This window comes from Gordionus sp. m RMFG-2023, chromosome 4 (assembly GCF_954871325.1).
Source record: "Gordionus sp. m RMFG-2023 chromosome 4, tfGorSpeb1-WG-v2, whole genome shotgun sequence".
In the NCBI taxonomy this organism is placed as follows: Eukaryota; Metazoa; Nematomorpha; class Gordioida; order Chordodea; family Parachordodidae; genus Gordionus; species Gordionus sp. m RMFG-2023.
The window spans coordinates 2,768,275-2,790,295 of record NC_088778.1 but is presented as its reverse complement, the minus strand read 5'-3'; positions in this window follow the sequence as shown (position 1 = coordinate 2,790,295).

Below are 22,021 nucleotides of genomic sequence, written 5' to 3'. Positions count from 1 at the left end.
ACCAAAAAGATTATAAAATTTGTAAAATATTAAATAAACTAAAAAAATTATTTGTTATTACATTTTAAGTTTTTTTTTGGTTTGGCTAATTTAAAAAAAATTAAAGCTAACTACTATGTTTGATAAAGCATGCAATTTAAATGAATGCACAAAAATTACTCTGAATTAATAAGCATCTAAAGTTTTATCTGAAACAATTCCTTTTTTTTGTATTTAACATATACATTATCTATATTATATATATATATAAATATATTATATATTAATTTTAATAAATATTCTGGAGTCTATGTGAGTTATTCACCATCAACAATATTTTATTCTAGAAGATTATTAAATTTTTATAATGCTCTTCTAAATAAAACATTTTTTACTAAATTTTATTTATGCCTATATAATTAGCAAAGGTATTGATAAATCGCAGAAATCAAAAGCATTTGTAAAATATTGTTAGATTTATTAGTTTAGTATTTCCTACGAGATTATGTTATAAGCTCTTGTTCTTAATAATAAAATTAATAGTATAGCAAATATGAACTCTAAATAATTAATAAATTTAAATGAAAATCAATAATAAAATTATACACAGCCAAATATAAAATAGTCATTATAAATTTGTGGATTTTCATCAAAGTATGAAATTTAGTATTATTATTTTATAAATTTATATATAAACTAATGGTATAATGGTTTATTTCTTTCAAAATTAGTGTTAATTATTTAGTTTATTATTTTTCGTTCACTATTTTTGATATACTTTAATTTTATATGTCATATTTTTTTCCATGTACAGGCTTCATATTTATATTTTTTTATAGTAATAGATACAACAGAATCTATTATTAATCCAAGTAAAATATTTATTATCGAGCACAGATTATTATAATATAAAATAAATTTTATAAAATTTATACAAAACAAATAGACTCATTTATATAATATCTTCAAAAAAATTCTTTCAAAATTTCTATTAATTAGCTACATATCAAAAACGACTAGGTAATAATATATGTTTTAGAGCGAAATACTCTAAGTTTCTTTTATAATATAATGTATATGTTTTTTAAAATCTGTTTTCTATGATTTGTATTCAGGAAGCAAAATATATTATTTGAGTTTATTCCATATTTTGTTTTAATTCATATTTAGAAGGTGTAAATGGTATCCTTACAATATCTTTAGGTAAACACGAACTAGCAACAATAAAAATAGTTTTAAAGATCTGAATTATATTATTATTTTAATTTCTACAAAATAAAACCTATTTTATATTTATAAGTTATAAATGTTCAATATTTATACATCATTTTATATGAAAAAATAATTATTGTTTAATTTATATCTCATATCTAAAAATAATACAATATTTTTATTTTAGGAGGAGTCAAAAGATTTCGTGGATCAGGTATATAAAATAATAAGAATATTTCTTTTAATAATATTTTAGTCTCCGAGTCAATCCGAATTACATCCTCTAAAGGTACAAAAAAATATAAGTAAAATTAATAGAATTTTTAAATCAAATTTTTAGACGCTGGACCATATCTTGTTCTGCATAATGGTTTGTAATTTAAATAGTTTCATATGATAATATTAAAAATTTACAATAATTTAAGGCTCGGCATCGGGCCTATTTTTTGACCCGACTCGAAAAATTTTGTGATACCGATTCTATCCGAATATTATTTTTCAAAATTAAAATAATTTTATAATTATAATATAGTTGCTTATATTTAATTTAACGTAATTATCCAAGTTAACTCGGTAGATTTGATAAAACTAAGATACGTTCAAACTCTTTTTTCACAAATATTTGTTAATATTTTGGACCGATTTTTTTTGCTAAACAATATTTTTTAAAATTTATGTCCATTTATGAAATGCAAATTTTATATAAATCATGAAATTTCAAAAAATATATAATATAATATTGTAAAAACACGATGCTATTATTAATTCTTTTTTATTAATAAGTTATGTTTAATTTAAATATACGTGAATTCTTAATAGTCGTTTTATTTTGAAATGAAATAGAAAAATTATTGTTGTGGCTTTTTAATTTATGTATTATTTACCAAAATTCGAATACAATGCAAATTTGTCTATATAAATCTTGTTTAGTTAGTAATTTTTTGTCCATTATTAAGAATATTTAAAATTTAATTGGCAAGGATTAAAATTAAACTTATCATACTAAGTACAAAAAGGACGATATTTTATTAAAAATAAGATAAATTTAAAAAATTATTGAACTAACTGCCACTCTAATTCAGTAATATTTTAGAACTTTTTAATATAGATAAGAATTTTATATAGGAGAAAGATTAATGAAGAATTACTCAACACAATATATACCATTCTGCTATAAGTGCTATTTAAAACTTTGTTTTATGACTATTCGTCAGAGTAATTGCATTGCTATATATGGTTACATATAGCATTGCAAATAAGCCAGTTTCACAATTGTTATTACCAAATTTGTTTTTTTTTTTAAAATATCTTTAAAATCTTAAGTTTTTTTATAAGACTTTGGGTTTTATTTTCGTTTTTACTCAAATTAATGTGAAAAATTAATTACATTATTTTAATAATATTTTTCTTAGAAGTTCAATGGTTAAAAGGTAAAAAATATTTATACATTTCTCATTAAATACAATATTCTGCAATTTAAAGTTAATATTTTTGAATTTAATTTTATATATATTATAAATGAATTTTTTAATATTTATTTTATATAATATTATCCTATTTTTTAAAAATTCAATTAGGATATTTTTTTTTATATATTTTTCACATATATATTGATTATCCTAAAGTCACCTAGAAAGGTTCTAGGATTTAATTAATTCTCAATATTTAGAAATCCTTTGTTTTGAAATAAGGGTCTAAAAAATATGTATTATATACATGAGTAAAACAGTCCATTTATAGATAAAATGATTATATAAACATATAGATTTTAGTTTTAATTTTTCTACCCCTTATTTCGCCTATTAGTAAAGCAATCTAATTGAAATAAGGGAATACAAGTAAAGTTTCAAATGAGAGATATTCTTTACTAGTAGGGCTTTCACCAATTATCAGGTCTCAGACTTTCATCTTATTAAGCTCATGAATGATTGGGATCTGTGATGCTTTAGGCTCTAAATTATTAATAGATTTATTAAGGTATAGCTTTATTGTCGACCCTGACGTTATAAACCGATAAAAAATGATATGGAAATAAGATAAGCGACAATAGATCTAACTTACAAGATTTTACCAGCTATTGATATAGAGCATAATTATAATCACTTATTATTTATGCTATTTATCATTAAAAATAGTTCTTTTGAAAAGAGGAGGTATTGAAAATATGTAACAATTGTGGTATAAAAACATTCGCGAAATTTTGATAGGCAAATTTTTTTTAATAATTAGAGCCAATTAAATATTTTCCTTCCGCCAATGAGATATTAGAGAACTTAATTAGAATTTATTGTGCGGCATTATGTAGTAATACCGAATCTAAGGTTTGCCATTTAAAAGATATTAACTTATCAATTTGGAATTAGTATAGAAATATTATTCAAATTTAAAAATTTAATGAATAATTTAATTATAACATTATAAAAACTAATTAGTATTTTCATTTTTGGAAAAGGTGTAAAGTGTGGATTATTCTAACAGAATAAGATATAATAAATAATGGCATATATTATATGCATAAAAATTAAACTACTTTCAAAATGTTATGAATGATTGAAGGTAATTTTACGTAAGATTTAAAAACCAATGTGACCATGAATGTTTAATATGTTTGTAATTATTTAAAATGCTAACTCTCTTTCTCTTCCCTATGACTTACATTTTAAAACCGGACACTAAAAAAATTATGTAAGATATTTTTAATAGATTTATTTGCTATAAATATCCATATGACATATTAAACTATAGAAGGGTTTAGCTCATCTCCTTAGACATAAAAACATATATTTATTATCAAAACAATTTAAAATATATTTATTGGGTTTAATAATAGCATTATAATAAAAAAATTATAGTATTTCTGCTGAAGAATTTTTTAAAAATACCTGAGATATTAGCAAAAATTCCTATTCTTAAAGTCAAGCAAATACAGAAAAAATTTCCGAGCCTTTCAGTAATATTCCGAAGTATAATAAATTAAATTGAATAGAATAGAATTTCACGTTTATAAAAATTTTATACGATTGGAAATATCCCAGACATGAAATAACTACCAGATAACTCTTGTGATATTTAGTTTTATATTCTACCATGAATAGAATAATTAATACACGCCCAATTATAGATATTATAAACATTAGCTATTAGAATTTGATATATATTATTTTTTGATTATGACTTGAAGATTAAACTTATGAGTTGGTTTTCTATCTTTTATATTATTCTTGAAAAAATGTAGAAAATATTAATTGCAAAAGTATCTATTTTATATGAATATTTATACTGGTTTTCCATCCTTTTATGAAATAATTATCGTACAACAATAATCGTTCATAAAATAAAAAATCATTTTACAAATAAAGACAAAGAAGAATTAAGAATCATAATGTGCATCTGGTATTACACGGAGAAACAAACCCACAATTATTTGGACACTCTATCACCTTTTAGAGGGCATCTCCAGTGTAGTGGATTTGTGTCCACTGGTTGGCCTTAATTTCTTACCTTCAAGACTATTAAAGAAGGATAACGGTAAATCTTGTGAATTTGCATCCATAGCCGTAATTTACATTATTGTCAGGGCCTACATAAATTGATATTAACCTTCTAATATTAATTAATGAAAAACGCATATTACAATAGTGGCTATATTATTACAAGTTATAAACATATTAAAGACAAAATAATTAATTATTTTTTAATTTTCATAGAACTTTTATATATTAGTTTTATTTTTTAAATTTTTCTTATTAGTTCAAATGAAAATGGATCAAGGTATCATTAACTAATAAAAAATTAATTTATCCATTGATATCTTCTTTATTGCCAATAAATGCCAGATTTATAGAAATATTATTCTGATAAATTTTAAAAATAACAAATTATAAAATTTTAATTAAAATATTTAAAATAAAATATTAGCTTTTTTATACCCGCTAATTGTGAAGTTTGATTTATACTTTATTTGTCCTTATTTAATTAATGTTTTTTTAATATATAAATTTTTTATTTGTATTATAATAATAAATTGTGATTTTATATATAAAATGACGATTTATGAAAAATACATGTCAATCAAATAGGAAACACATTAGAAAAACCTGTTATGTTATAATAAGGATATTGGAATTTTGATTTTTATTTGTTTTTTACTTAAATCGTTTCTATTAACTTGATTTTTTATATATTTTTTTAAAAAGTATTTAATTCTCTTTATTAATATTAAAATATCGCATGAAATATAAATCTATAAAAGAGTAAATAAATTAAGTAAACAATTTGAAAAAAGACATAATAATTTTTTTTTAACATGAGGGAAGGGGAGAAAGGGTTATCATTGAAATCCCGAAATACAGCGATTTGAGTTGAAATTTTAAAAGAGAATCCATGATCTTCATTAAGTTGAGAAAATATTTGCCAAAAATATTAAATAAATGATAACCTAGGAGACCTAAGAACCTATTGGTAGAAATAACTATTGTGGTAAAGTAAAATATCAGAAAAGTCGTGATACTTTCTAATTTTTGAGCTTTCAGCTCTATTAATTGGTTCAATTTTGGGTTAAAGAATATTGAAAGACACAATGAAATCCCAATTAAGGTGTTTTCGTCTAAATCAAGGATGTAAGTTCCTAGTCTTTTCTCATTAGACAATAAGTGGAGGGGTTAGAAGGATAGGGTAATTGCTCAACCCTAATTTATTACAGATTATAGAGTTAATATTCTAAGTTGACTGAACAGGTCTTTAGATATAAACAGATTGCAACACGTCGGCTTATAGGGTCGAGGTCTTCCGCACCCTTTACATATATGGGGTTGATATGTTACAGCAAGTCTACATCCTATGGTTACCCTTAGATACTTGCCGGATAGCAAAAGATTGAGATGGACTAGGAACCACCATTTATGAAAGGTTGACAATCTGAGGATCGATTCTTAATGAGTTTCAAATCACTATCTCTACTATCCCAAGCTTACTTATAGCCACCTTGCATTGAAGATGAAAGAAAGGAAGGCTGATAATTAATCTAAACTAGGAGAGCCAAATTGAAATCATCTAATTTATGCCTTGATTCTTAATGCGGTTCATTAATAACTTGGCGGTTAATCTACAATAAAAGGACCCAACTTCTATGGGCCTTATACCCTTATCGAACGCCCCCAAAAATAGGAGTTATCTCTACTGGAAGGGTTTTATACAAATTTTACTGCAAAAGAAGGTTAAATTATTCATGAAGGGACCAAAAGAATTTTTACTGTGAAGTAATGTTTAAAAAAAAATAACAGGATCGATAGCCATCGAGGCCCGGGGTTATTATTAAATATTTTTTGAATAAATGTTTGATCACCGATAAAAGGAAGGGGAGAAATAAAAGCAGGGATCATGGGATAGAGTACACCGACTAGAGCCTTGACGTGTTTCTGGTATAAAGCAGCAAGGGAATCATCATTAGATGGGGGCCATTATATAGATGATATAGCAAAATAAAGGGCCCCTGTTAATATTATTATTTTCTTTTTTACCGTTTGGACTAAATTTTTAATTTGATTATTTAAAAGCATATATATAATAGATTGAATAAATTATTAACTTTTCAAAACCCTTGTTGCAAATTTGAAAAATTATGACAATACCTAAAATAAACTAGGAATTCTTAAGCTAAATAGAACCTCTGTTAAATAAATTTAATTTTTAGAATAGGATAAACAGCATTAAAAATTACTTTTTGATGTTACTAAAAACAAATTTGGCATTACTTTAATTTATTGATCTACTTAAATTTATTTCACTAATTATATATATTTTTAACCATGTAACTGCCATTTATTTGTTTAATTACCATCCATATCGGTTATATATATTTTTTAAAATTATGAACATTTGTTTAGCTCCAAATATCATGATTTGTTTGCGCGATGAGGGTAAGTCATCATTAATATATATATTCCATAATATAAACATTTATAATAATTTATTTAAGTACGCCAAAACTTCTCTTGTGAAAATGAAGGTATTTATTGGATTAAAAATTTAATTCATTACCTTAATTGAATTTATTATTTATTTATAGGCGGTGATATTAAAAACATTACTACAGGTTCATCAAATATTTAGTTATAAATTTGAGGATTGATTCAATATATAAAAATAATAAATTATCATTTTTTATGTATCAATCAATATATTCCTAACTTTTAATAATTGTAGGCCATATTGCCAAATATATTAGAAGTAAGTATTTTAATTTATTTATAAGAATTCCCTTTAATATTTTTTATATTTCTTATAGCCTATTTATCGCATACTGACCATAACATTCATAGTATGTTACTTTCCCAGTATTTAAGAATTTTAATTAATATTTACTATATTTAAAAAATATTTTAAGCCTCAAATTTGCTTATCGGAATTAGTAAATTTACAAATAATGATCATTATATTTATAACAATTATATATAAATATATTAGGATTGGGAAATGAAAAACTTATTCTTAACATAGGTATAAAATTTTATAAAATTAACTATACAGTATAACGTTAATATATTAGAGCAAGATACGAAACCTAAAGGTAAAATATATTTCAAGTATTCTTTCAATTTTTTAAAATATATATCATAAAAATATGTAAAATACTAAATACATATTTTAAATTTACATAATAAAATAAGAGAAGATATGTTTATATATATAATCAGTGATTATTCTTATATGATATCGGCCGCAAAAATAATATTATATTTAAAAATAAAAAAATATAGCTAATTTTAACTTGTATTTTAAACTTAGTTGATTATTAATATATAGATCTCTTCAATTTATGTGAATTTTTCAATCATTTTAGTAATATTTTGAATTGTTAGAAACTATAATAATTGATTTATAAATATAAAATTGTAATATAATATGAAAGGTTAAAAATTAAAATTGCAATCCTAATAGTAATTTGTACGAGTATTATTAGCTATGTTATTAAATAAATGGCATTACACATTATAAATAAAATTAATTAATGACATTGAATTTAATTCTACTGCATGTTAAAGTAGGAAGGATATTAAGAAAAATAAAGGACTAGGGTAGGTTATAATAAAGAAAAAACTACTTGGTTTTAAAATTTATAGCGTTTAATAAATGAATGTTTACACTAATTTCTTCAAAACGGAATGGTCTTGATTAATAAAATATTCTAAACTTAAACAGATTTTCTTCGGATTTATCATATATCTTCTTGAAATATTAATAAATATTTTAATATTGAGTTTAATATATATAAAACACATATATTAATTTAGTAAATATTCTGATGTATTACAATTTAAATTATCAATACATCTTCAATAAGTCATACGGGATAAATGGTTTTATCAAAGAGAATATTTAAACAAATTATTAGAATTTTTATAAAGTATTATAATTTAAAAAATAATAGTATCCATTATTTCTTGTTAATATTCGGTTTTATTTTAGTCACTTTTATCAATATACGCTATTTTTAAATTTAAATATCATAATATATAATCTAAGTAATAAAGTGTCATAATTTTAATACATTATTGTAGTTAAAGATACAGAAGAATACATGTTTTGTCCAGGTAGATTATTAATTAATCCATATAATAAAATAAATTCTATAAAATTTCCCCAAGGCGTAGATATTTATTTTATAATCTTTAAAAGAATTAATTATTTATCTTTAAAAATTTGAATTTAAAGATATGTCTCAAAAACTAATAGGTAATATTAAAATACAGAAAATAAATTATTTTAATTTTTCTTAATAATAGAATGCTCCTAATATAATTAATTATATATATTAGGGCAGTTGAAATATATTTATTATAATTACTATTTAGAAGATGTAAAAGGTACCCTTATAATATCGTTAGGTAATTATGACTAGAATAAAATAAATATATTTTTAAATTTGATTAGTTTAACCTATTATAAAATATAACATTATATATTAACTAGCTTTTCAGTATTTAATATTTTTAGGCTATTTTATAGGAATTAAGACAATCATCTTACAAAAATATTATGAATACTAATACCATATTTTTATTAGGAGGAGTTAAAAGATTTTGTGGATCAGGTATATCATAAAATTTAAATAATATAGTTCTGTTAATTAAATTTTAGTCTCTAAGCCGATGAAAATTACATCCCTAAACGGTACAAATATATATAAATATACCGTTTTAAAATGATTTAAAAAAATATTTTAGACGCTTTGCCATATCTTGTCCAACATAATGGTATATGTTTATAATTTGTTGATTTTATAAAATTTTAAAAATAGTAGAGAACTATACATGGAACCTATTTTTTCAGATCCGAACTGATCCGATATTAAGAAAATATTCCGATATTGAAAACCAAGATAAAAAGAAATTCAAAAAATTATAAGCGTTTATATATAATAAACAATTTTGTATTATTAGTGTTCATAAAATAAATCATAATAATTTAAAAATATATCAAAGTTCGATCCAAAATACTGTTCTAATCTGTCCGCCTTTTGCAAGATTCTACAATAGTTGTTAACTAAGAAGAATATAAATATTTTTTTGATGGAATTTTTAATTTTTAATGGATTGGTATATTAACGTATTTGAACTGAGAAAATACGTGTAAATTATTCTGAAGAGATTGGATGGAGTCTAATCACATGTAGAATCTACTTCAGAAAAGCCTGTTATCTTTTCTTAGATTTCTATTTAATTATAAACCAGATTTTTGTAAAATTTTAATATTATAAAAAATTTAAGATTTAATAGTTTTTCATTCATAAATGCATATCAATCAGTGACGGATGAAGAGGTGCTTAGTTTCTGAGATTTAAATATCTCAATGAAGAATATATATCATAAAAATTTTATAATAAAATAAAAATGTATTATTTTTACCTTTCATTATAAATTTGTTATATAGTCAATTCTCTGTCATTAAAATGACTATTTTTTCTTGGTGCACTTTCTATATATTTTCTATGAAAGTTTTGAACTGGTAAAAAACTAATTTTCCAGTTCTCACCGACAAAGAACAAGCTATTTTCAGCGAAATAAAAAATAATCATAATTTTGATTGGGTCGGGCCAAGCCGGTGAGTTAGGTTAATTGACCACCAAAACATCTCAAAAAAAATATTCTATCAAATTCATATTCACTCATATTCTCATTTAGTGAATAATTATCGATGCAAATATAACGCCAATAATGGTCAACGCACCATATCGGCTACGATTATTATTTTAGTTATTTCTAAAAAATAATTTCATATATGATTTTTATTATTCGAATGTATTAAAATTTAAAAAAAAGGATTTTTTGAAAAAGATTTATTTGTGTCTCGAAGAATTAAAATGTTATATGTTCTAAGTTACTCGTTAAAAAAACCTTTGTTTTTGAAAATGTAAGCGACCAAAATTTATTGCTTATATATGCTTTAACCCAAATTAATTTTTGTCCATCAGTCTATCTACTCTTCATATAATCATATAATTTTCAGTGTACCATTTTTTTAACGTTGATCCTTTTCATCATAACATTTTTATTATTTACAAAAAAAAAATTGCATAAAATTTATAATTGCACTGTTATTCTCATTATATTTTTCATAAAGGCTTGTTGAATATAAAATTTATTTGCAAATAATTTTGTTTTAATCCTTTTATGCTAGCCAAATTTTTATAATAATTTTTAAATAATATTTAAATATTATTGGGGGGAAAACAAATTTTAGATGAAGCCCTACCCATTCATTCCGATGAAAGCTCTGGTCTTGAAACAGATATTTCAATCATAGATAGCTTCTAATGATGACACTATTGAAATTTGATAATGATCTAACCAACACACCTAATCTTTCACAATAGTAAATGTTTTATATAATTTGGATATTGTTATATAAAAAATCAGAAATATTGTAGTGCTCGGTATAAAACCTTTTTGAAACCTCCGTCTCTTGTTAAAAATCTATCATTTTTAGATGTAAATTTTAATTTAACCGAGTCCTAATGTGAATTGATCGGGCCGAATCAGAAGTGCAGATAGGATTAAAATTAATTATGTAATATAGTATCTTTAAATTTTAATATACCAAAATGACAGAAAAGCTGTCAGATAAAAATTATAAAAACTTTAAGATGATAAAAAATGATTATCATTTAGATTACTGAGATTATATATTAGATGTGTATGAATCTCAAAAATTGTTTTGCAACAAAGAAATAAATTTTGCTATATACTTAATTTAATATAATATACTATTAAACATTTTATTTTGAAAAGAATCAATGTTATTTTGCCCCAAAAGAAAAAAATTAATTATTTACAATTTATCTTGGGTTTATTTTTTAAATATTATTAAAAAAACTTTTGCTTTATAATGCTTAATCATGGGGTCTATATTTGTAATTTTTCATTATATCAATATAAATTCGAATGGTATTGATTATATTATTGCGGTATCTGCCACTTTGGGAGTGACAGATATTTCTTTGTTCTATTAATATATATTTTTATCCTGCCTACTAATTTTTAATGTATATTTTTTATCCTGATTATTTATATTTTAGTATTTTATCGATTTAGGATTATAAAATTTAATTGACATATATTGTTTTGGAATGGATTTTACAAAATAAAAGGAAAAGAAAAATATGTTATTTGTGATAGAGTTTTATTATTATAAGAGGATATATTCAGTATATTATTAGGCAATTAACTCTATATAATATCCAATTTCAATCAAATAATGTTTAAATGATTCGTAGATTATATATTTAGTTTTATAAGATATCATGTGACGGAATAATATGTTAGCCTATAAATAAGTATAAACAATGTTAATTATTCATTTTTATCAAATTAATTTTAAAAATATTGCATAAGACCTCACCTACCTTGCCCATTCCAAACTAAGCTTATTTTATTAATTTATAATCTAGTATGTAGATATTTTGTAAGCCACAATAGGTTATCATTGAAAGTATTATATTATAATTTATTGTTAAATGCTAAAGGTGATTTGTTTTTAAATTTAAATAAATTTTATCATTATGATTTGTGTAATGATAGGGTGTGAGACAGTTAAATTAAATTTTTTATTCATTATGATTGATTTTCAATGATAAAGTGAAGAAAATTAGAAAAACTATTATCAACATTGTTCTAATGATGAGCTATGAAATGTTTAAATTTAAAGAAATCTTATAATTATAATTTGTGTCAATGATAAGGTGTAAAATATGTGAATCTAAAGAAGTCTTATTATTTTGTTGTGTTTTACTCGCCAGACATTATTTGATTTTGCAATATAATTTATTTAACCTTCTGTTAAACAATGATATAACAATATTCATTCCCCTAGCTTATTTTTTTTGAAAATTAAATTTTTATTTAAAAGAAAATATTACCTTAATTATGTATATTGCATTTACATATAATCTTTTTCATTGTGATAATGCCGCAAATTTATTTTTTTACGTTTACCACTTTTCAATATTATGTTAAAAATATTACATTCCTCTATCTTCTTTTTTTGAAAATAAAATTTTCTTTTAAAAAAAAATCTCCTCGATTATGCTTATTATTTACAGTGTATTTACATGTAATATATATTTTAATTGTTAGTCTTTATAAAGAAATATTGTATCAGAAATATGTTTCATAAAACCCTTAATGTGTTGGGAGACAAGAAAATGATGTAAATATGGAAGTATGCTACCCTAGAAATTCTGAATCAAATTGAACGTTTGAAATTATGAAATGATGGTAACCAATAAACTTTTATGGAAAAATAGAGCGAATTTTAGAAATTATATGAAATAATATTTTTTTTATAACAAATGGCATGTGAAAGGTGGGCATGTCATAAATGGGTAATTTTACATTATATATATAAATAATATCATAACATATACATATAATAAGAATAAATATATAATTAATAAAATATTTAATGATGTGTTAATTATAATATTAGTATTAGCCATTCTTAACATAAACAGAGGCACTAATTTTCAAAAGTGTATTTAAAATAGATATATCAAATTTTTCAAATAATTTATCATTAGACTTTTGCTGTTTTGGCATACTTAACATTGTTTCAAGATTAAATAATTTTAATTGGAACTAATTAAGGGGATAATAATTTAGCATTTATAATTAATTCGACTTTCTTTATTATAATTTAAAACCTCCAGTTCTATATTATTTGTTATTTTTGAACTCGGCAATATTTGTTTTACCAAATAAAAAATAATCATCATTTTCTTTATTAGATGTTAAATCTATTGGTGTTATAGTTTGAACTTGATTATATACTTTGGTATTACATTTTAGGCCACTGCCAAATTTTTTATGTTTTAAATATAATACTACGGTTATTAGTAATTTTTAAGACATATCTGATATTGTTGAGATTAAAAAAAAATCTGTAGATAAATTCAAATGGTAATCCAAGAGTCTGAAATGTGTTTTAGATTGTCAATTTTAACCACTAAGGAGCATGTAAAGCATAAACCGCATATCCAAGAATGATGACCCGGATATTTTTTTTCCTCCTTAATTCAAATACTATCTAAAGATTATTTTTTTTAAATATTAAAATATTAATTTTATTTTTACATTTATAAGCCAAGTCTATACTCTAAAAATGTTATAACTAAATATCGTTAATGGGATGCTCCAAAACATTTGATGGAGGTAATTTATTTTGCATGGTATCGTAAGTGGCTTCAATTTCCTCTACCAAGACCAGTTAATTTTATATCTCAAATAAAGTTTGGAAATTATGCTTCTCATTTTCCAGTTAAATCGGAAAAGCATAGCAATGTCACAAACGCGTTCCTTTTCTTGACGAAACTAGTAACACTTTACAGCACTACCTATATCATGTAGCATTTTTAAAATAAAAATATGTAGCAATCTCGGGATTTTTAAAATATTTTATTTTTTCGGAACAAAAATATAATAATATATACATACAAAATAATATATTTAAATGAGATCTTTAGGGGAAAAAGTAGTAGAAACGCTGTGTCACTATATGATGTATATTTATAAACAATTTTAATTTTAATTAAGGACCTCTATGCTACGCATTTTCAATCACAACGAATTTAATTTTTTGAGGGTGATAAAAGGAACACGCATTACTAGTTAATCAGAAAGTAACGCTTACTCTTTACTTGAGAAATTAATTATAATATACAAAAATAATATATTATTAGATGAGATCTTTTTAAAATAATTTTTTTTTTTGCATAAAGGCCTTTGAAACTTTTTTAACAAATCCCTTAACAATTTATCTAAATTAAACATATTATTTTTTTATAAAAAATTAGTTAAATACCTAAAATCCTCTACGCCCTGAGACTCTCTCCCATCTTCAAATGTGGCGACTTGCAAGTTTCCCATGAAACCCAAATCAAGAGCCTTCCAATATATTAAACTTAAAATTTTCCAATTCATCTTGGCTTATGGCCACCATTCCCAGCAAGTCTGGTGATATTGGTATCCGATCCCCATTCAACTTTCCCTCTCAGCCTTTATCTCTTCTCGTTTGGCTTCTTTATCTATTATCGATAATAGATCCGCTCCTTTAGATACTGACCTTTCTCAGGCCTTCACTCTTTGGGACGTAATTGCCTATCCACTCATGGTCGTCCTGCCTTCAGCATAAAAAAATTGGGATGCTCCTCTGATCGCCCATTCCGTTGAATACCTAATTTCGAACAGACCATGGACCTCCAATAATTTAATTTCTCCTTTAGATACTGACCTTTCTCGGGCCTTTACTTTTTTGGACGTAATTGCCTATCCACCCTTGGTCGTATTGCCTCCAGCATTCAAAAAAACTGGAATGCTCCTATGATCACCCGTCTGAATACCTAATTTCGAAAAGACCTTTGGACAATCCCAATAATTTAGTATTATATGCAAACTCATGTTACAAATGGTTGAAAGCCATTCCCAGTTCCAATCTTGGCCTCCAGCTACGCATTACCATAACCTTCCGCCTTGGCTGTAATGCCGTAGTTCCCTCTATTTGTATCGAGGCCTCTCAAACAAAAACTCCCTACGTTCTAATGGGATATCTCTCATTCCCTGGAATAATGATCTCCCGCTCGCTTGGGTATCTGTGTCGATTTTGCAGCAAAGTCAAACCTCTCATTTTCTGCCATTGAAGGCTGAAATCCTAAAAAAACAAATATGCCGGCCTCACCAACACCGTGCTCATTCCAATCGTTACCATTACCCCTAGGCATGTTAGGAAGTGATGCCTACAATTCTATTAAAATCATAGGGAAAAAAATGAGAAAAATCTCAGGGGATCCCAATGAAGGATTTTACCTTCTTATATTTCTCTAGAAATTGCAGGTAAGTTTTTTAATTATAGGGTGATTTGCACTCTTTCTTTAAATATTTTTTTTTCTCAATTTTTTTTTATACATATATATTTTTTAATTTTTAATATATTCTTATTTGTTTTTTTTAATATATATTTTTAATTATTTATTGTATATATCCTATTTTAAAATAAATAAAATGATTTGAAAAATAAATAAATAAAATTAAACAAAAATAAAATATTATGAGATATTTTTTTAATAATTTTTTTTTATTTTAAACAATTGATTTTCAAAATTTTGATCAGATAAAAAAAGAGTGCTGAACACATCCGCTGTGCAAAACACACGTTCAACTGAAGAAGAAAATGAGAGGGTTATATTATATTTAATAAATAAAAATTTCAATCGGGGAATTTATTAAAAATTAAAGAATAATCCTAATTTTAAAAAAGCATAATAGCTCACCTTCAAAAGGATCTTCATTCATATCCTCAAATTTTTTTTTATCTTTATCAAAAAATAATCTGGTATGTGGGAATCAAAGTCTGCCTTTTCTTTAAATATTTTCTCAAATTGGTAATACGTTCCAGCTCTCTACCATCGTTGACCTAATTTCCAGGGCTAATCTAATTTAAGTAGTGAGTAAATTATTGCTGATATTAGATATTGAAAATCAAAATATAAATTGTAAACAATATATCAACTGTATATCTTTTATTTATATCTTGACGACTCGTTTATAGGAAAACTCTGCAATTTGGATTTATCACAAGATTTGTCAAATTGGTTATTCTCCTTTATAAGACTAACAATTCCATGGAGTTGTAAAAAGTGTTCCATCTTGTTATAACCGATTTAATCAGATGTCTTCCCACTTTTTCTTTAAAATGGCATAGTCTCTAGACTGCCCATATTTATTCCATAATAGAAAAAATATTTTAGTTGGGTGTACTCTTAATTTTTTTTATCTAAAAAATGTTTTATATTGCAACCAGGGCAGGCTAAATCATCTTCATTTGAAGAAATTACATAATATTTATAGAATAAATTATAGTATTAGAGAATAAGAATATAAATATTTTGATTGATTCAATATATATTAGATTAAAAATCTTGACTGAAAATTTAACAACGAAAATTAAATAAAAATGTAGGAATTATGTTCAGCAAAGTTATTTATAATAAAATATGTTTTTTTACAGATTTTTTAAGAAAAAAATTAAAGTAATTTGCGTTACCGTTACTCAAAAAAAAAGAATACCAACACTAGGTATAAGGGAATTTTAATTTATTATGATCAAATAAGTTAAGACTATATATCAAAAAAAATAAATTATTTATGGGTATTTGATAACTTAACTATATAAAAAACAATACATTGACACATTCATTAATACCATGTAACTCAACCAAATTATTTAATTTTTTCAAATCAATTTTATTCAAGCTTGCCAAACTATTTTGGCATTCATGTACAACAATTTATTTTTCATTTATTTTTATCGCTCATAATTAAATTAAAAAAAAAATAACATGGTTCCAAAATTTAATTTACATAGCACCCAAAAATAATTTAAATATTACAATTTATAAACACGTGAAATATTATATTTTGAAACTATTATACTCCATGAATTGATTACTTTATTTTATGATTTATAATTTGGAATGCTTCCTTCTCATAAATATAAAGACAAACAACATTATTAACTAATCATTTCTTTCCACAATTATTTAAAATAAAAACAAATTTTATTTACAAATGTTAATCATTAAGCTCAAATTTTATTTATATTAATTTCCTTCACCTCGGTAAATATAAAAAAAACACAATAAATAAAAACCAATCATACTATTATCATAATAATATTATGATACTAGACCTTTGGCTATGTAATATTTTTATTAAATTAATGGTTTTGATATTTTTTCTAAAAAATTTTAATGTGTAAAGGCTATTTTAATATTAGAGTTGATATTTTAATAATTGAACTTTCCAAGTTATTGTAACATTGGAATAATTTGAATTCTTCGACATCGTGAACAGCCATTGTTCTTATGCATATCATCATTGTTCAATTTACTATTATCTCTGTAGAAAATTATATTTAGTTGTTGTGCTTATTTTGATATAATATGTTTATTTGGTTGTATATAAAATATTTTTATTTAATATATAGAATGTATTTAATTAAAAATAAAAAGTATATTATAATATTTTTTATTACATAAATATCTTTATGTATAACACGATTCTTAAAATATACACTTTCTGAGTAAAACCCTGCATTGTTAAATTTCTTTTTTTTAAAAATATTATGAAGTTACTTTTGATTAAAAGGATTTCATTGATTATTTTCCAATTGCTTTCTAGGTTTATTGACCTTTATTTTTTACTAAATCATAGTTAAAACTTATTGAAAGTCCATTTCTGGTCATCTACTTTATCTGAACATTTAGTGCAAATATCTATCTCCAATGCTATCATTTTTATTCCTGTCACAATCTAAACTCATAATATTTCATTAAGGTCTGATTCAAACTTACACTCTTGTGTCAATTTTTTAACCCCCTCCCATTCAAAAAAAACACCTTCACAAGTGTTGCTTTACCCTCTTAATTAATTCTAGAACTAAATAGAGTTTTACTGGGTAAAACTGGCTTGCCTATATTTACTCATAATTTAGTTCATTCAAAATTTCATGAAATATATACCTCATTTTGGCAAAATTACTTCCCATATATACAATAATATTTTTTCTTGGTTTTTTTATCCCAATATTCCTCTTCAGCGTCTATATGGCAGAAAATTTTATGGAGGCAAACCCCTTACAAAATCTATCCCTACCAAGTTTGCCAGGTCAAAGTTTTTAAATTGCGATAAAAATTTGTTATTTTGCGGGAGAAATATGAAAATTGCGGGAGAAATATAAAAATTGCAAGAGAAATATTTAAATTGTGGTAGAAATATAAACATTGCTAAAAAAATTTTTCTTCGATCGGGATTTTGAATTGAAGTTATCCGCCTATTCTTTTTATAATAATTTTTATAATGCAAAGTCAATAACTATTTTTCAAAAGAAAATATTTAAATATAATACGCGACAAAATTTTTAAATACTATTTTTATTATTAAAATAACATCTTGATTTATGAAAATATATTAATTTTATAAAAAAACAAACGATTTTAATTTTACAAATGTAAAAAATATATTTTATGCGAAAGTCCCGCAAAACTACCCAATTGGAAATCTATCGTGTGTTTGTGAATAACATTATAGAAATAGATGCTTAATTATCACGTATTACGTTTAAATACATAACATAATAATGTACTTATTTATATGATAATTTTTTTATTTAAATAGTTAAATTACATTATAAAAATCAGTGCAGGAGAGTGAATTTTCATATATTGAAAAATAAAATATTCTTTAAAAATAAGAATGCGGCAATGGTATACACTTATCATATAGTACAACATTCACAGAGCTAATTATCATCACAATATGCGTAAAATCTTTCCCCCATAATATTTACCGCGTCCGAGATAAATGAAAACCTTACTTCTAGAACAAAAATGAGCAAGGCTATCATCAATGTTTTAGAACTTAAACTCAGGAGGTCACTTCTTGACGATCATATGCAATTCTAATAGATGCATCTAATAAGGGAAATATTAAAGCATTTCCCTTATCCTCCGTTATTCCAACAAAGACGTTTCAAGAAAACTATTAATTTATTTCCCCCCAAACAGTGAAAAATATAGCTAACCATATAATGGTAAATATAAGATTCGAGATTATCAATAAATTGCATGTCCGCTTTCTGATCTGATAATGCCTAAGTGAATTTGGTATTTATAGAATTGAGTCAGCACAATTTTGGTTGCAATATGTTCCTAATACCCGCCATCTATAGAATTTTAAAATTTTATAAACCTTTAAATATTTTTTAAATTAAGATATAAAAGCTGTTCTAACATTTTGAAAATTTTTTTCAGTAATGAATGGCAGAGGTATATTTAGAAATGATTTCACATGTAGGAAATCTATTACATGCTGTTAATATGTAGTTGAAATCAGAAGAATCTTTTAAATAAAGATTCACAAAATTAAGCTGCAGATGTGTTTATAAACAATTAAAAATTGACAATAAATTTTATGGCGCCATTACTAAAATTTTATTAAAATTATTAAATATTTTCAAAATACCTATAGGCATTAATGTCTTCTTAGAGGAGATTGCAATGCTCTCTATTTTTGATTTTCCAGAATATTAAAAAAATATTTATTTTTTAATGTAAAAAATATATTTGTTTGTTTAACAATTAGCTCGGCCTCTATGTTAAAGCAATCCGATTTCTCTCCTTTCTCCAGCCCTTTATCGGGCTAAAAATGCGCTCCATGAGGCATTAGAATGAGGTAAGGAGAAAACATAGCATATTTTTTTTAAATATGGGGATTTCTCATTATTACGAAAAAATTTGACCCATTTCTCCTCTGCGATAGGGACATGTCGCAACAACTGACATCATTCCAAGTCAGACCACTCCACCAACTCTCTTAATTCATTAACTCTTTTAGTTGATAAAATAAATTCGTTAAAACATTTCATCACAATTATTTCGACATCCACAAATAATTCATTCATTGCCTTCTTGCAAGAATTATGTAGTATATGGCATATGCAGTCAATTGGTATTAAGTCACTATTGAACTGCCTCAGTTCGGTAAATATACTTTGGTTTTTGCCAACAGAGGCTTTATCAGCGCAGAATACTGACATGCAACTCATTGATAACCCTGAATCAGTTATTATACCATTATGTGGTTATCTATATCGTTGGATTTTTTAAACGATTTCTTCTATAGTTGCATCTATATTATTAATAATGTGATTGAACTATAATAACTAAAATAATCAAGTTTTATTGAAATAAGTTTAATATTATTTTATTATTTATTTAATTTAACCTGAACGTGATAAGCGCTCATTCCTATATTGTTATATAGATACACACTGAAAATGATATAATATGAATTATGTTGATTTATTATTAGATAAGAATAAAACAGGATAGAAAAATACAAACTTGATATGTTTTTATATTTAAAATTTATTTTAAAAATAATCAATTACTTTCCCTCAAAATTATTATTTATATAATTAAAAACGTTAAATTGCTATAACAAAATTGTGCAGGAGAAATTAAAAAATAGCGGTAGATTTTTGCGGGAGATTTCCAATTGCGGTAGTTTTGCGGGAGTGAGATGTCTTCGTGTAAACTAAAAAATTGGGGGAGTCTCCCGCTGATGGGGGGAGACATGGCAACCCTGATCCCTACCCCCTAAAAAATTCCATAGATTTCGGCCGCGATATTTGCCAAACCATGATGCTTTAGTGATATTAATAAAAAATAATCTTATAATAAACTACCGTTTAAAATCTCACAAAAATTTTTTATTTTCATTCTTACAGGCCTATTTAGGCTAGAAAAAAAACAATTAACTCTCTAATTCTTAATGATAATCAAATGACAATTGAAAAGCTGTCTCTGGGTTTGAAGCATGAAGCATATTTTTATCATACCTTGTAATAATGACATTAATTCAATTTTGACAATGATCTAACCACCACACATTATCCTCTAATGGTATATGTTTTATATAATTTGTATTTTGTTACATCAAAAATAAAAAATAATTTAGTGCCCTGCATCGAACCTTTTTTTAGGTCCGACCCGATCCGATAGTTTTATTTTCCAATATACCATATACGATCCTATCTAAAATTTAAATTTAGAAAATATTCCTATCTGATCCAAATTTTGAACTGTTGGGAAAGCATGATATTTAAGCGAAATCTAAACTATTATACGTTTATGGAACAAACAATTTTGTGAATAGAAAACACAATAATTTACAATTATATATAAATTCAATAAAGTTAAATAGAATCCACTCATCTGTTAAGGGTTTACAAATTTTTATTCAATAACACAACATGCATTTCCGATATTTAAAGAAATTTACATACCATATTTAAATTTATTAAATAAAAAGTTACAATAATTCAGTAAATGTATGTTCATTAATGGTGAATCAATTTGATTTGTACATAAATCATGGACCCTTGCTTTCCCAAATTGATATTTATCTACATTTGATATGTATCTAGATAAAAATATAAGTACTTAAAGCTTGGATTAGGAAATAGGTTATTATTAATTAACTCAAAGTGGTCCAAGTACCCTCTATGATTTCTATTAACTTCGATAATTTAACCCTCTAAAGTTTTTACCTTATCTGAAACTTAATGAATTTTTTGTAATTGGAATAATCGGAATAAATAAATTTGAAAATTCTTTCTAAACAATGTAAGTTATGGCAAAAAAGGCAAATACGTACCGATTTAAAAAGATATAAAAAATATTGTGTTTGAATGACACTTTAGTATTGATAATTATATT